General features: G+C 36.9%; 1 long non-coding RNA gene across 2 annotated transcripts; it reads right to left on the reverse strand.

Moving 5' to 3' along the window:
• Positions 1–435: 435 nt before the first annotated feature.
• Positions 436–1827, reverse strand: LOC131599119 (uncharacterized). 2 transcript variants are annotated; one of them, XR_009282576.1, is made up of 4 exons: positions 1549–1827; positions 1408–1467; positions 1124–1216; positions 436–677 (listed from the first exon to the last, which is right to left on the reverse strand). It is a non-coding gene; the product is annotated as an uncharacterized LOC131599119 (long non-coding RNA). The 2 variants fall into 2 exon arrangements; XR_009282577.1 differs by having other exon boundaries at positions 1408–1474.
• Between the last annotated feature and the right edge of the window lie 14940 nt (positions 1828–16767).

A 16767-nucleotide genomic window follows, 5' to 3' on the forward strand; every position in this document is an offset into this window, starting at 1 on the left:
AAGGCTTACGCCTTGTTGTTTTATTATAATGTTGTTGTGATTGAAGTGGTGATATTGTTTGAATGAAGTGTGGGTAAATTGCATACACTACAACAAAAAAGAGTTTAGACAACGGCAGAAAACCGCGGCTAAATGTCTAAAAACCGTAGCCAAAGCCTTTAGCCTACGGGTATCGAGGCGTGGAATTGTCGTTGCCTATTCTTAGAGGCTACGGTTTTGTCACTTTAAACCACGGATGAGTAAACGCGTTACCTAAATATGAGAATAGGCTGTGATTTTGTAACTTGTTTTAGACCACGTTTTTATTTAGGCTACCCTTATATAACCGTTGTCAGTTTGATTAAACTACGCTTATTGAGTTATTTTAGTCTACGGTTTTTATTTAGGCCACAACATAAAACCGTTGCCAGTTTATTTTTTTAATTAAAAAAATAATTATAGACTACATAGAATTTTTTTCTTAAATTATAAACCACATATAAAATAACAAAGTTACAACTATAATAAATTGCATCTTAATGATTTTACAATAGCATCACAACCTAGTTTGTTAGACATTCTTTTTTATTTGTACAAGAATAATTGGCAAGTCCACAATAGATCTGTTTAAGAGCCATGATATCTCTTGTGTCTCAATCTCGAACTTTATAAACATTGTCGTAGGTTCTTTGTCCTACCTGCAAGTGTAAATAACATAAGTCAATTCAACATACTCCCTTCTAATTTGGTTTTCTCAAAGCAAACTATAAATGAATAATTTTCATTAACTTACACATTCGCGTAGTAATGAACAAATTAAACTCAAAATAGAAACCATCGGATCAATTTGGTTCCCAATTGCAATGACACAAATAGTACAAAGAAAATTAAAGATCCATAACTCACAAATTGATACGATGATTTTTTACTACTCCATAAGATACAAAGATTCTTATTAGACATGATACAAAATACTAGTTTGATAAAAAGCAAAACTACTATATGATAAAGAATGAGGACAATCACAAAACAATAAATCTAGTGGTATGATATTTAATTAGAGGCAGCAATCCAAGACATAACAACATAATTCGACACACTTGCTAACAAATAAATACAAAAAAGTTTGAGAAATATAACTCACCAAGTACATCAAAGTGCCATCCCATTCTCCATGCCTCAACTCAACTCTTAACTTGTACAATCAACATTTAGTTTGTCAAAAACCTATGAAGTCCTGTTATAGTAAAAAAAATGCGATTTGTTAAAATTAAATTGTGAATTGTTACAAAATATCTTATATAGTAAAAAAATTGGAAAAGATCATCTGAGTTAAATCTTCTAAAAGTCCTGTTATCTTTTTTTAAAATTTTCTCTTAGATTCCATCAGTGGCCTATGTCAGTAAATTAAATTGAAAGAAAGCATACCTCTTGACAAAGATCTGAATTTCTTCTTCTAATAGGAGTCAAGAATGCAGACAAGTTTATCTAAACACTAATAAACATTAACTAAGTAAAAGAATAATAGTCTCAGATAAAAACAATCGAAATCATGGACTATTGGCTTACCTCCATCAATTTCAAGATCCTGTAGTCAAAAAAGGTGCAGAAAGCCCTTCCAAAAGAGTATCGTACAATCATTCAGTAAAACCTAGATGGGTATCCTCCTCTCTATTTTGATGTAATGACGTTACAAAACAGCCCAGTGCGAAAGAAAATCGATATCTAACAACCAGCGTGAAAGAGAATCGAAATCTAGCAACTATGGCGATTTTGAAGCGAGAAGAAAGAAAGGGTTTTGTGGTAGCGTTAATCTAAGAACATAGAAAAGGGTTTCAGAGGATAAGAGGCAATTCAATTTTGAGTGGATAGGGTTTTCTTGACAGTATATATTTATTTAATTTAAATTTAAAATTTAAAATCTTTTTAAAGGTTTTTTTCTTGATAGAATTAATTTTTAAATTTATATAACTGCTTTGTATAAAAATTTATCTTTAGTTTTCTTGTTATTTTAAATTTGTTTCTATAAAATATATTTTTGTAAAAATTATATAAAAAAGTAAAATTTATATTTAGTTTACTTGTTAATTAAATATATTTCTATAAATAATTTCTATTTTGATAAACTTTTATTTATTTTTACATATTAAAAATCAATGTCTTGAAAAGATATAAAAATTATATGACACAAATTTTTTTTTTAAGAAAAGGAATCTAAATATATGAAAAGATTTTTTTTTTAATAATAAAGAAACATATATAATAAAGAACCAAAAGTTCTTACAACTATTACAAAAGGCACAAAGAAGTCCGAATCGGAGGAGATTAAACTCCAAATACAATTAAGTAAGATACAACAAAGGATTCTTGTTGAACTCATAGAAGTTGTATTTGGTACGATTAATATTCCCGATAAAAGACCAACGCCAAACTAAAATCTTAATGCTCCAAACTATATCTAAAATATTCCAATTCTCTCTTCTAAAAATGAAACTATTCCTAACTATCCAAATAGACCAACAAATAGCCAACCACACCATGCCTTCTCTTCCTTTTCTCATCCCCTTGAATTTACAAAAACCATACCATCTCATAAAGCTCCCAAGGAAAGAATCCTCCCCAAAATTATCATACCCAATCCAATCGGCGATATCCCTCCATACTAGCTTGGATGCCCGACAAGAAAGAAGAACATGAAACAAAGATTCATTCACATTCTCACAAAAAATGCACAAAGAAGAAATGGGAAAAGACAAACCTCTAGCTTCCAAATGATCCATGGTAGGTAATCTATTTAAAAAACATCTCCAACCAAAACATTTAATTTTATGAGGAACCAAGACTTTCCATAGAAGAGAAAAGGCTTCCGAAAACTCCACACACGGCCCCACTGGAATATGGAAAGTGTCGTACAATAAATTTTACGAAAAGATATAATAGTTATCAATTATAAATTTTACCAATTTTACAATAAATTTTAATTAACTACTTTAGTGATAGCTATCAATTATAAGCATAAAATTTATCTCCTTTTGAATTTTTATTTATTTCAGAATAAATTTCTAACGTAATTTGGTGTATTTAAATTAAAATTATAAAGTATAAAATTTAAATCCTTAACATAATGCATTTTAATTTGTGTGGTGTAATTCAAAATAAATTTTTATAAATAATTATTTAAATATTATGATGTTTACTTTAAATAACTTTGTATATTAAAATAGTAAACTTTGATAATAACGGGTTCATTTAGAAATAAATTTAAAAAATTAAAAAACAAGTTTAGGTAAAACACACTTAAAACATAATAAATGCATATTGGTGATACACGTGCATTTTTAATTTAAAAAATATATCACCACCAATTCAATACTGCAGCGATAAGAAAAAAGGACGGTTTTCTTATGCCCACAATTTTTAACCGTTGCATAAACTTAATAGGCTACGGTTATACTATGCCCATAATTTCTAAGCGTTGTTTAGTTAAAAGGCCACGGTTATACTATGCCCATAATTTTTAACCTGTTTTTTTTTTTTGAAGATCGTAGTTAGGAGAAAGATTTATTCGATGTTGTAAAGTGTGAGAACGTCTTTTCCTTTTGCTGTGCGTCTTGCCCCAGTTTGACCCTTTGAATTACTCCACGCTTTTGAATTTTGAAGTTCTCCACGTCTTTCACCTTTTGCAATTCGCACCTTCAACCTTTTTCGAGGTTCTCCACACCTTTAACCTTTGGAGGTTCTCCACACCTTTTGAATTGTTTACCTTATGGATTTGATATCCAATGCCCCAATGTTTAGTGGAAAAAGGGTGCCTATGATTTCCATGCCATGAAGGAAGTGCCCTGAGAAATAACCTTGTTATATGCTTCGATGTTTAGGTTGAAGGGTATGCACTTGATCTCCAGGATATGGAGGGCTATCCATAGTGTTCTATCCTTTTGAATTCTTCCCATGTCTGACATGCCCCTGTTTGTGATTGCTTCGAGGTGTGCCCCAAGTCGATTGAACCTTAGGAAGAATGCCCCTAGTCAATAGGATCTTTAATCGCATGCCCCTGTAATCCTTGAAATTGTGCCCCTGTTTAGGAGAACCCCCTAGATGTGGTTCCCCCCATTCCAGAGTCTTTATTAGAAATGATCGCGTTTGATTAACCAATTTCGAGATCCTCTCGACGCTAAGTGTATATTTGCAGATGACGTTGTACCCTTTGAGAAGTAACTCCAATGCGATGTGTATGCAAGTTTTGAAATCGAATTCCGTTATGAATTAGGACGGGATGTTTTAGAAATGAATGCTTGAAGAAGCATAATGATTTAGGGATAGTTTTAACAAACATAGGAGTCAGTATAACAAAATCATGCTTAATATGCTTTCGTGGTTAACCTTGCCTCAATTAGGACTTTTGATTGTTGTAACTTGGCCTGGTTCAGGGTTTAAGAAACAACAGATATAAGGCTCAAAATTTATTTACCCCACCCCTTTCTCCTTGATGTTCTCCAAATCCTAAAAATTTGCCTAATCCAATGAATGTACTTTGTTTGCAAGAGAATCGCTTTAGTTTTGATGTTGAGTAGAAGCCTTAGTAGAGATCCAAGCACTGATGAAAAATGTTGTAAAGATCCAAGCATTGAATGAGAAGCTTCGATGATTTAGCAGTCACAAGATCATCCTTTGTATTTCGCCTTTGTTTTGTTTTTATCCCTTATTTTTGCATGAACAAACTCCTTTGAATTTAATCCATCGGGATGCCCTAATTTTTGCCTAAGTCGTCTTGTTTTCTTTCATGGAATTTTCCATTTTGACTTAGCGGGCGCTTTTCTCCTTTTTCTTTTGAATACTCCTTTTGAGATTTAATCCTTGAATATTGAATGTCGTGACCGCCATGTTGACTTTGATTTTGTGAGCTTCGACTTTGATACTTCCTCGATATTGAATGATGTATTGAGGAAGAAGATGTTTGTGAATGTTATCTCCATTGCTTCCTCAATCTTGGATGAACGCGAGGAAGAAGATATGCTTGCTTTGCTTGATCCTTATGCTTGAACCTTGCTTGGAATGATTGTTTCTCTTGACAACCAAAATACACCATTGGATTAATTGAAATCTACCCTGCCCCTGGTTAAAATTAAGGTTTTTTCGAAAAGTAGAAACAAACTCCAAATCCTGGCTCGAGGGGGGTAACGAGGGGTTAACATCCTTATATCTCCACTGTCTGGGAATTGAAACAATGCATGTACATCCTCGGCTCGGTCTTACCTTGAAAGCATATGTTTAGCTGAACTTAGTTATTTGTATTCGTCATTCTCCCTTAAGTTTGTTAGTAATTGAGGATTGAAATTGAAAATAGAAGTGTGCGCGTGAAAAGTCATAGTAGTGAGTGAATGAAGTGAATGAATTGATTCCAAAACCTGCATGGTCATCCCATTAGAATTGCTAATCCGAAGGTACAACTTTTATCCTAAGAAACACTTAGCGATCGTAGGGGTTGAAATTCTGAGCATGGTAAACACCTATTGATCCTAGGGACAACCTCCTTTGTAGATCCATCGACTTTGTTTTACTCCTTAGTTCTTAGACTTGTAGAAGTAAAGGGTAACTTCGAATTTTCCTTGGACATGTCAAACCTGTTGGGAATAAATCATTAGCGGTGGGTTTTCGTCGTATCGGAACTTCATGAGTTTCCTTTGACTGAACCTCTTTTGCTTTTTCTAAGGATAGTGTCACACCATTCGCAATCTTCGGAGTTCGTAGATTGATGAGGAAAACCTATGACCCTTTTGCCCCTTGGTGTGGGGTTAACATATGTCGCCTTCCCTCCATTGTAAATAGGCATCTTTGTTCAAGATATTTCCCTAGTTGGACTGACCCTTGCCCCCAGGTTATCGTAGAGTGTCCATGTAAGTTTTGCTATGTTCATAGATGAACCCCCTTATGACTAGATACCCCTTATGTGTATCTATGAGGGAACTCTTTTATTGAACTAACTCTTGCTCGACAATGACCTTTTTTGTATTTATAATTCTGTTACGACAAGGCATGGAGACGTGGCTGGCACGGTGAAAGGCATCCTCTCTTTCCTTTGTAGGACCAGGCTCACTCCCAATAATTGATCCTCCTTTCTCCATAGTCTATAATCCTTTGATTTTCTTCGGGAATTTTGGGAAACCGGCTAGCGCGGTAAGTGTGGATGCGGGTGAAGATAGAAATGCAAATGTAGGTGCAAATGTATGATTGCATGAAAATGCGAACGCATGGATATGCGAAAAACTCCTTGTAAGATAGATGTTATGACACGTAAATGGAAATCCCTTGGATTGGGGGGGTATGTAGAAGGTAGCGGCTGGTGACCGTTCAAGACAGTCACCAAGTCTCATGGCCATCGAGAGGCTGTTCGACGTGTACCAATGGAGTTATCCTTGGTGGGAAGGTTCTCTATGCGGAACACAACCTATATACGGACGATATCGGATGAAGTGAAATCCCTACAGGCTAGGGATGAAAGATGTATAGATGGGAATCCAAACCCTACAAGTTAAAGGGTGCGCGGAAACAAGCATGGAGTGACCGTTCAGGACAGTCACTAGATCTCATAGCCATCTAAAGACCAATCAAACGCATGCTAATGAAGTTGTCCTTCGGGGAAGGACGCGCCGTTGTGAAAACACATGGATGTAAAATAAAATCCCTATAGGCTAGGGAGTACGTAAGAATAAGCACGGGGTGACCATTCAAGACAGTCACTAGATCACATGGCTATCTAGAGGCCAATTGACGTATGCTAACAAAGATGTCCTTCGAACGAAGGATGCGATTTCAGAAATATAATCCCTACAGGCTAGGGAACGCGTAGATGTAAGCACATGGTGACCGTTCAAGATAGTCACCGAATCACATGGCCATCGACAGGCCAATTGACGTATGCTAACAAAGATGTCCTTCGTGGGAAGGACACGTAGTTGTAAGAATACAAGGATATGAAAGGAAACTCCCTACAGGCCAGGGCGTACGTAGATGCAGGCGCGGAGTGACCGTTCATGACAGTCACTAGATCTCATGGCCGTCGAGAGGCAAATCAACGTGCATAAATGAAAGTGTCCTTCGTAGGAAGGACATGGTCTTAGAAATGGGGTCCTTGTAGGCCAGGGAACGAATAAGAATACCTGCAAAAATTAAAACGCAAGACATTCGCAGTATATAAATTGCATATATAATAAGCACGTAAGCACATAAGCCCTAGGTTCATAGGTTCGACGTAAAGGCTTAGGGTGCCTACCCTCCCCATTGGTATGTTCTAGAAGGTCTCATGGGGTCGTTCGTAGCCGCCGAGACTTTTTGTCTCTTTGGATTTTAGAACAACTCATTTTATCCATGAGGTTCGAGTTTTAGGGGTAGGTTCCTAGAGAGATCAGCCAAATACCAAGTCCAGCCCTCAACAAGGTCAAGCCTCGTATCAGACCTTTCCGGATATTCAACCCACTCTGAGTGGAATTATAATAAGGCTCGTAGGCGATGTAATTCCCCTCTGGTCTTAAATATAATTCCCACGCTTAGGTTTAACTGCAATTTATATATCCCAAGAATGCGATAAAACAACACATATTCAAATAAATAAACATTTAATTGAATTGCGGTAAATAAAAGGAATAAACTGTAGATGAATAAATAAATAAATAAAAATTTAAATATTTAATAAAAAAGGAAAACCTAAATCCTAAACCAAACCCTAATTTTGGCAAATTAGCCAAACCCTAAAAATTTCCCCAAAAACCTAAACCGTTATCCACAAACCTAAACCCTCTCAAGCCTTAAGAGCATAATAATTCACCTATGGTGTATTTTCCCCAGCAGAGTTGCCAACTGTAGCAACCTGCCCTAAAAATTTATATTTAGAGTCGCCACCTATTCTGAAGGGCGATTAGGAAACCCTACGCAGTTAAGAGATCGGGGTAAGTTATTATAATCAGGTTGAGGGAAGGTGTTAGGCACCCTCAACCCTTTCCTATGGTTTTATGTTAAGGCAAAGGATTTATGGCTAAAATTTTGATTAAATAGCTAAGGAAGTGAATAGGGCTAAAATTGAGATTTGAAAGTGAATTGAGGTTTTAGGGTGGGGGAATCGCCTTGGTTATACAAGTGCCTACGTGTCATACCCCAATTTTTGACCTAAGATACCACCTCATATCATAGCATATGCATCATTTGCATCTCTAACAAATTGCATAGCTTGTGTTTGCTACTTGTGACTCAGCAGGATTTGATCAGGAAATCACTCATCAGTACAAGTAACAATCAATTAGGGTTTTGTTCTCCCTTCATTTCAAATGAATTATCTTCATCAACAATCAACATTTGGTCCTCAGAGATTCATTTCAACAAGCTCAAAGGCTCTGAACCAACCAGATCAGGGTTTTGACTGAAGTTAGCATACTCCTGACTTTTGCTCAGGGTTTGACCTAATGACTAAGGACATGACCTCAAGAACCCAAGTACATCATTTTGGCCTAATCTATTGACTCAAGACATCTCCTACACAAGGATTGATCAACAGTGAAATTTCAAATCATCAGATTAGGGTTTTGAACTATCAGGGACCAAAATCAGGGATCACATTTGGGAAACCCTAAAAATCCCCAGGAAGTCAATCAAAGGTTTCAATCATCTTCAAATAATCCCTATAACAACATCCAATGGAAATTACATCTCAATTCAAGATCCACAGTCATCAATTTCATCAGATCGACAATTAGGGTTTTTGACCTAATTCACTAAACCACTGACTTTTTAATCAGGACATGGTGCCAAAACTCAAACCATGGCTCAATATCCTCTAATTCTTCAATATGATCCATTCATACCATTCATATGGTGAGGATAGCCTGTTTCATTTGAAATCTCCAGAAACGCGATTCGTCTGAAAAAGTCAACTGTACAAGATCACCATTGACATTTGGGGAATTTTGGTCAACCATGACTTTTGAAGTTTTGAATCATCAATATATGATATATGAAGTCATTTGATCAAGAAAAATCAAGAAAATCAATCAAAAATCAAAAAGTCAAAAGTTTGACTTTTCATACTTATAAAAATTTCTAAGTGTTTTTCATGGTTTTTTCCAAACTTTGGAAGGGAATTTCTCAAAATTTCACCTACAAACTGAAAAAAACTTCCAACATGAAAGTTGTAGATTTTGATCCAATAAACAACTTTGACACATATAATTTTTTTCCATAAGATCAACCATTTAAGAGATATGGAGCTTCAAAGTTGGAACTTTATGAAAATTTCACTTAAAATCTCATTTTCTTCAAAGTTCATGGATCTTTTTCACCCACTTCCTTAAAGGTCTTGAAGAAACTTTCAACTAGGGTTTTGAAGTGTGTAATATGAGCTTTCCAAAATGTCCAAGAGCATGAAAAAACATGGAGCATAGCTATGGTTTTGAATTTTGTCATTAGAGGTCCTTATGCATGAAATTATAAGCCATTTTTACCAAAGTTATGCACTATTCTACTAAATGCTCCAAGTAATGATGCATAGATGCAATAATTGGTAGATATTTTCTGATTTGAGATCAGAATGGAAGAGGATAAGAAGCTTGGCCAAAATAACCATGGTTTAGTTACTTTAACCATTTGCATTAAATGTAAAGATTCCACTTTATCTCCAAATGCCAAATCACCAAAGAAGAAGCAAGTTGCAAGGCTCTGCATTCAGAACTCATGGCCTATAAATAGAGGTCATTTCCACTCTTCAATTCACACCAAAACCTCACAATTATAGGTTTTCTCTCTTCTTTCTTGAATTGCAAGTTTCATGAGTTTCAAAGAGGAGAAAGTGCAAGTTCCATCCCTTGCAAGTTCTGAGCAAAATGATGCTTCCCACAACTCATAAACATCATATGGGATGTGTTTGATCCATCCATACACCCCAAAAACACCTAAAACTCAAAATCACTACCTCACTTCTCAAATATGCATAACATGAGACTTATCATGCCAATTTTCATTCAGGCTCAATTCTGTCCAAACTATCACTTCTAACATCATCCATATATCACATATGAACTATCCAATCCATCACATATAGCCAATAACCTCAGAATCATCAAATTCGATTCACTCTTGAAGCTTATGCAGATCGGGTACCATGGCCATGCCCAGATGAATTCAGATGGTTCCAAGCATCCAGACACCTTCCATAAGGTCCATTGAAGCTATCCAGATCATCAAACAACTTCTGTAACACCTCCAAGCAAGAATTCGATTCTCAGGTGTGCCGTTTTTAAGGTAAGTGCTCATGAACTTCAAACTCATACTTGCACGCATCATAAATGAAATGTGAGCATACCATCTTGTTTCTGCACCTATGAGGATCATTAACCCTCAATCAATTGCTATTTATCTTGCACATACACAATTTCATGATCAATCTCAGAATTAGGGTTCTTCGTGTTCATCAGAAAATTGACCCCCTTAGAGTGAAAATAAATGAATTATGAGGGCATCATCATGTTCCTCGTGAAAAACCGAGTGAGATAGACCCTTTGATCGATCAAAACAACACAGTTTTGAAGATTTTTGAATTTCAGTTAGGGTGTGTTCTTGGCGCCAGATTTTCGTTCAAAGAATTCAAATAATTGTTTTAAAATATAATGTGTTGAACGCGTATCATAAACAAGCTGCACGCGCAGCTCAGTTGGTTGTTGTTTTGAGTGGTGAACCTTAAGGCGTGGGTTCAAACCCTGGCAGGACCAAACCCTATTTTTTGACACTATTTTTCTTCATTTTCTTCACAACTTCATCATTTAATTTAACCAATCAAATCAACTTATTTTTTCTTCATTTTTTACACACCTCTTATTTAATATACATATTTTGACAATATAAAAAAAATCACAAAAAAAAGATTTATTTAATATGTTTTTAATTAGGTTTAAAATGATACATTTTTAAGTGTTTTAAATACTGTAAATATTATTTTTCATTTAATTTTTAACCTAATCACTTGTAAATATTTTTTGTGATCAAACCTTAATCACTTAGGTCTTAACTAAGCAAAAGATTTGTTTTTACATTAATTAAGTTGATTCAAACCATTTTAAAACAAGCGATCGCGATTCTTTTCAAAAACGATAAACCATTTCTTTTTGAAACTATTGATTAAATCTTTTTAATTGATCAATTGATTTTCAAAACGAAGTGGGGCCTCTCGAATATTAGAGAGTATAAGACCCACTCCTTTTTCCTTTTATACAGTCTTTTTCTTCTTTAAACAATAAACTTCTTTCAAAACAAAAAACTTTCAAACAGTTTTTCAAACCTCGCATCTTTTTTCAAAACAATCAACCATGTTTTATAAAATAAAACATGGGCCTCCACATAGGTATAAGTCCCATTCCTGTACATGAAATTAGGTATTTCATTGTACACCTTTTTGTACATACAACCCTTTTCTATATCTCGATCAATTTGATTGCTTTGAATAACTAATCAAAAATGAAGGTTTTCTTTAAATCTTCCCAAATAAACCATGGGCCTCCATGTAGGTATAAGTCCCAAGCCCCTTCGTAAATACCTGTTTACATAGATTTGAATAAACTCAAGTGGACCTCTCCCCGAGTATAAGTCCCGAGCCCCGTGTATACAAATGGATCATGCTTACAGGTATATTTCCTTCATAAACTCCATTATATACACACACTTTGTCATATATGTATAACTGTTCATATTTGTTCATGTACTTGTTCATGTTTGTTCGTACTTGTTCATACTTGTGATTGTGTTATATATGCTTATTCAACTTAGTACAACACTAGGTTCCCCATAGCCTCCTATTGGGCTTCGTGCAAAGAATCTCCCTAGTTTAGGTTAGGACATAGAGTATGGTTTCCCGGTGAAATCGCTCTAAGAGCTCAAACCAACTATACCATGCCCCCCCTTGGGCTTTGTACAAACGAGTGTCCCTCCCATAGCCTCCTCTTGGGCTTACAGTGCAAGGACCCTGGATTGTCCCTCCCATATCCTCCTCTTGGGCTTACAATGCAAGGACCCTCGGATAGCCTCCTCTTGGGCTTCGTACAAGGACCCACGGGCTTCTTATAAGCATCCCCAATATCCAAAACAAATACCCTAGGAGATTAGACATTTATCATCTCTATGATAGGAGTATCTCTTCTATATCATCACAAACAATCAATCAATCAAACTTTTTTTTGCCACAAGTCTGGCTAATCAATCAAACTTCTTTTTGCCACAAGGCTGGCTAATCAATCAAACCGTTTTGCCACCATACTGGCTGATTAATCAAAGTTTTTGTCACAAGGCTGACTTCATTGAAACTTTTGCCACGAGGCTGGCTGATTAATCAAAACTTTTTGTCACAAGGCTGACTTCATTGAAAGTTTTTGCCACAAGGCTGGTTAAACAACAAAAACATCTTTATCATTCTAAGCGCCATAAGTGGCACAGCCTAGGGCTTATAATGAAAAGATTTTCAAACAAAAATCAAACAGATGTATGTGATGATATAGATTAGATACATCGAACATTTAGATGACATTTGTCTCTTATCCTTTGCTTCCACTAGCATAAGTGGGAACTACGATTGCTCTGACTTTCTCAACATCCCTTTGAGAATACGTAGGCACAAGGTCGTATCCTTGGCGAGCAAAACTTCTCTCTCAAACCACTCAAACCTTAGCACCCGTAGACCCCGAGCTACAGATGCTCTGATTCCCTCTAGGGGATATGTATGCAGAGGATCGCGATGATCTTTGCGAGCATAATCAAACAAACACCTTAGGTCCCACCTCTTTCTCACAAGAACCTCCACCATAACAAGAATGGAATAAACAAAACAAAGAAACCTATAGAGTACTATAGATACGTTGGGTGCTAATACCTTCCCTTCGTATAACCAGCCCTCTTACCCAAGATCTCTCCCCACTTTTAAGGTTATTGCAGCTTTTTTCCTTTTCCTCTTTTGGAAACAATAAAAAGTTTGGTCCGTACAAAAGAAAAATCATTTTTTGAGCACTCGAGCCCAAAGAAGGCATCAGGTGTCTCATTTAGAAAAACAACGATTTTTCCCCGCGACAGAAAAATGGCGACTTCACTGGGGACCATCTTTTTATTGTTTCCAAAGAAAGGGTTATTTCTATTTGTTTTGTTTTTATTTTGTTCTTGTTTGGTTCTTTGGTTCTGTTACTTGTGTGGTTCTGTTACAAGTGATACATTATGGACAAATCCTAACCCGGATTAAGTACACATAAGAATTAGGTGGAGGGTATAGTCATGTGCAGGCGCACGTGAGAATCCTTCCGCTCAGTGGAGGTTCCTTGTTTGTAATATATGTTTAGCAAGTTTAGTTGCGAAGACATTATTGCTTTCATTGAACTGTAGAAGCTGAGTTGGCTGTAGAACCCCAACCCATCCTGGCCTTATTAGGTTGTGGTGCAGAAACTATTCAGGTGAAGACTTGGATTAGTTGTCATGCGGAGAACCACACTCAGACGAGTTTTTCTTGAGAATATTGCTGGCTCATGAGTTTAATTGTGGAAAGCCGGTAATATCCGAAAGAAAGATGTAGACTCTGACGTATCAGTAGAACATGTTTTGTAGGTGATTAACTAGAACTATCCCATGTTTGGTTCTCTGACCTCATGCTCGTGACGCTGGACCTTTGAACCTGTGTGTACCATGTTTGTGTTACCATGTTTGTGTTGCCATGTTTACAGTACCATGTTTGCGTTACCATGTTCGCTTTACCATGTTTGAATATGTGGCATCCATGCATCCATGCATTCATACATCCATAAAAAATAAAAAAAAAATCTTTTTCCATAAAAACATGATTTTTTCCAAACAATTAGAGAATTTTCTTTACAAACATTATAGGATTAGGTTATGGAGTGGGTAAAAAGGCATACCAAGAGGTACGGTTTCAAAGAGCCTAATGTGGAAAGACTGAAAGAGTTAGCGTCTTTTGTACAAGATCCTTCTGATTTTAGGAAAAGCCATGGAAAGCTTTTGCTTATCTTGAACACTCATGTTGATGAAGGACTTCTCAAAACTCTGGTTCAGTTTTATGATCCCGTCTACCGGTGTTTTACCTTTCCAGACTATCAGTTGGTACCAACCTTGGAAGAATATGCCAATCTTTTGGGTATTCCTGTGTCTGACAAAATACCTTTCAATGGTTTGGAAGCCATTCCTAAGTCACCAGTCATTGCAACAGGTACCCACTTGAAGAAATCTGAAATAGAGAGTAATTGGACTACCAAAGGAAACCTTCCAGATTTGCCTTCATAGTTTCTAATAAAGAAAGCCTTTGATTTCATCGAGACTGGTAGCATGATAGCTTTTGAAGCTGTACTAGCCTTGCTCATCTATGGGTTGGTTCTGTTTCCCAATATCGACGACTTTGTTGATATCAATGCCATAAAGGTCTTTTTGAATGGAAATCCCGTTCCGACTCTGCTTGGTGACATGTATTTCTCTGTCCATCATAGGAATCACCAAGGTGGTGGAATTATTGTATGTTGTGCACCTCTGTTGTTTAAATGGATTGTTTCACACTTACCTAAGTCTCCCATTTTCACGGAAAACCGAGAAGGTTTACGTTGGTCTCAAAGACTTATGTCTCTTACTAATAATGATATTCAGTGGTATACCTTGGCTCGCTGCGGTACAGAAACCATTGAAAGTTGTGGAGAATTCGCCAACGTACCCCTCATTGGTACACAAGGAGGAATTAACTACAATCCGGTCCTAGCCCGACGACAACTCGGGTATGCAAATTCAACTAAACCCATTGGCCCTATAGTGGAAAGCTACTTTTATCAGGAAGGAAATGATCCTCAAGGGTTGAAAACAAAAATGGTGAAAGCCTGGTACGACATCCGATGGAAAGAAAAAGGTGAGATAAGGAACTGTATCGCTACGAACGCCTACAACTGTTGGGTAAAGAAAAGGGCAAAGGAGTTTCAAATGCCTTATGATTATGAAAAACCCATGTTCCCTGTGGTACCTCAACGACCCAACATTCCCGCTATGGAGGAATACCAAGACACTTTGACCAAGATGAGGATAGAAAAAGACGCTTGGGAAGAAAAGTTTCGAAGAACTGATGTGGAAAATAGAAAGTTGAAGAAACAAGTGAAAGAACATGAAGAAACTCTCTATTATCAGGATGGATGGCTCATGAACAAAGATGAGAAGATCCGTCGGAAAGATGCCGCAATCAGAAGATACATCAAAGAAAGCAAGAAAAAGCTTGAAGGCTCAACAAGCAACGCTCCGATACCTGACAATTGGAAGAATGTGGTTGACAAGCTGAGAGCTGAAAAGGCCGAGTTGAAAGCTTACTATGAGAAAGAAATCATGAAGCTCAAGCTGCACAATGCATTTGGTTCTTCGTCTGATGAAGATGTTTAGGATTTGTTTAGATTTTCATGTATCATTTGATTCTGTAAGGAGCTACGCTCCAATGTTGTAACATTTCCCATTATTTCAATAAAATAATTGTTTGTGTTCAAATGTTTGCAAGGAAATAATCTTTAAAATGTTTGGAAAAATCATAAAATTTCTCTTTGCATACATCATTCTGCATATCGAGTCTGTTGTATAGAGTCTCATCTTTTGGATCTTTCTCCAATAGATCGTCAAGCTGTCGCGTCTCAAAGTTTCTCGACCGCGCTCGCAATCAGATCACAGATACAATACTCGTTCAAATAGAAGAAGAGTAATGGAACACTCTGAACAAGAGAATATTGAGCTCCGTGGTACAGTGACCACCCTTCAAGAAAAATTGGAAAGTCTCACTACTCTGGTTGACTCCTTAATGGCCGCACAGAATCAGCCGCCGCCACCCAACAGTCAAGCAACAGTAACATCTGAAGTCACTACTCCAGTTTCTACAGTTGCATTCGGTATTCCATCTTTCTCCATGCCAGAAGGTTGGGGCACGCCTTTTAGCTTTGGTACAGGTTTCCGCCATAATTTCTCTGGGGTTCAAACAGCTACAACTGAAGCACCTGCTACACAGGGTTCGGCGTTTATTCCACATTCAGGGGTAACTTTTTCCCAAATCACTATGGCACTTTCTCAACCCACTATGACAGTTCCGACCCCTACGGTTCACACAGTTCCTTATGATGGCAATGAGATTTATCATGATCAAGGTGATAGCACAAATCAGCGTAATCTTGTGGAAGATCTCCAAGAACAGTTCAACAAGATTCAACTGGAAGTCAAAGCTATTCGTGGCAAAGATTTGTTTGGAAAGAATGCCCAGGAGCTATGTTTGGTTCCCAGTGTACAAATACCGGCTAAGTTCAAGGTCCCTGACTTTGAGAAGTACAAAGGTAGTTCTTGTCCACAAAGTCATCTTGTGATGTATGCCAGAAAAATGTCTACTTATGCAGATAATCATCAGTTGCTCATCCATTACTTTCAAGACAGTTTGACTGGTGACTTAGGCGAGGCCTAGGCGAACTTTCAACGACCTAGGCGAGGCCTTTGTCCGACAATACAAGTACAACTCGGATATGGCTCCAGACAGAGATCAGCTCCGATCCATGGCTCAGAAAGATCATGAAGCTTTCAAAGAATATGCCCAACGATGGAGAGAAACTGCTGCTCAGATTAATCCACCGTTAAAAGAGAAAGAGATGACAAAGATCTTCTTGAATACTCTTGGCCCGTTTTATCATAAACGCATGATTGCTAGTGCTCCAAGTGATTTCACCGAAATGGTAAACATGGGGATGCGTCTAGAAGAAGGAGTCC

The sequence above is a fragment of the Vicia villosa genome, linkage group LG4, assembly GCF_029867415.1.
Source record: "Vicia villosa cultivar HV-30 ecotype Madison, WI linkage group LG4, Vvil1.0, whole genome shotgun sequence".
Classification (NCBI taxonomy): Eukaryota; Viridiplantae; Streptophyta; class Magnoliopsida; order Fabales; family Fabaceae; genus Vicia; species Vicia villosa.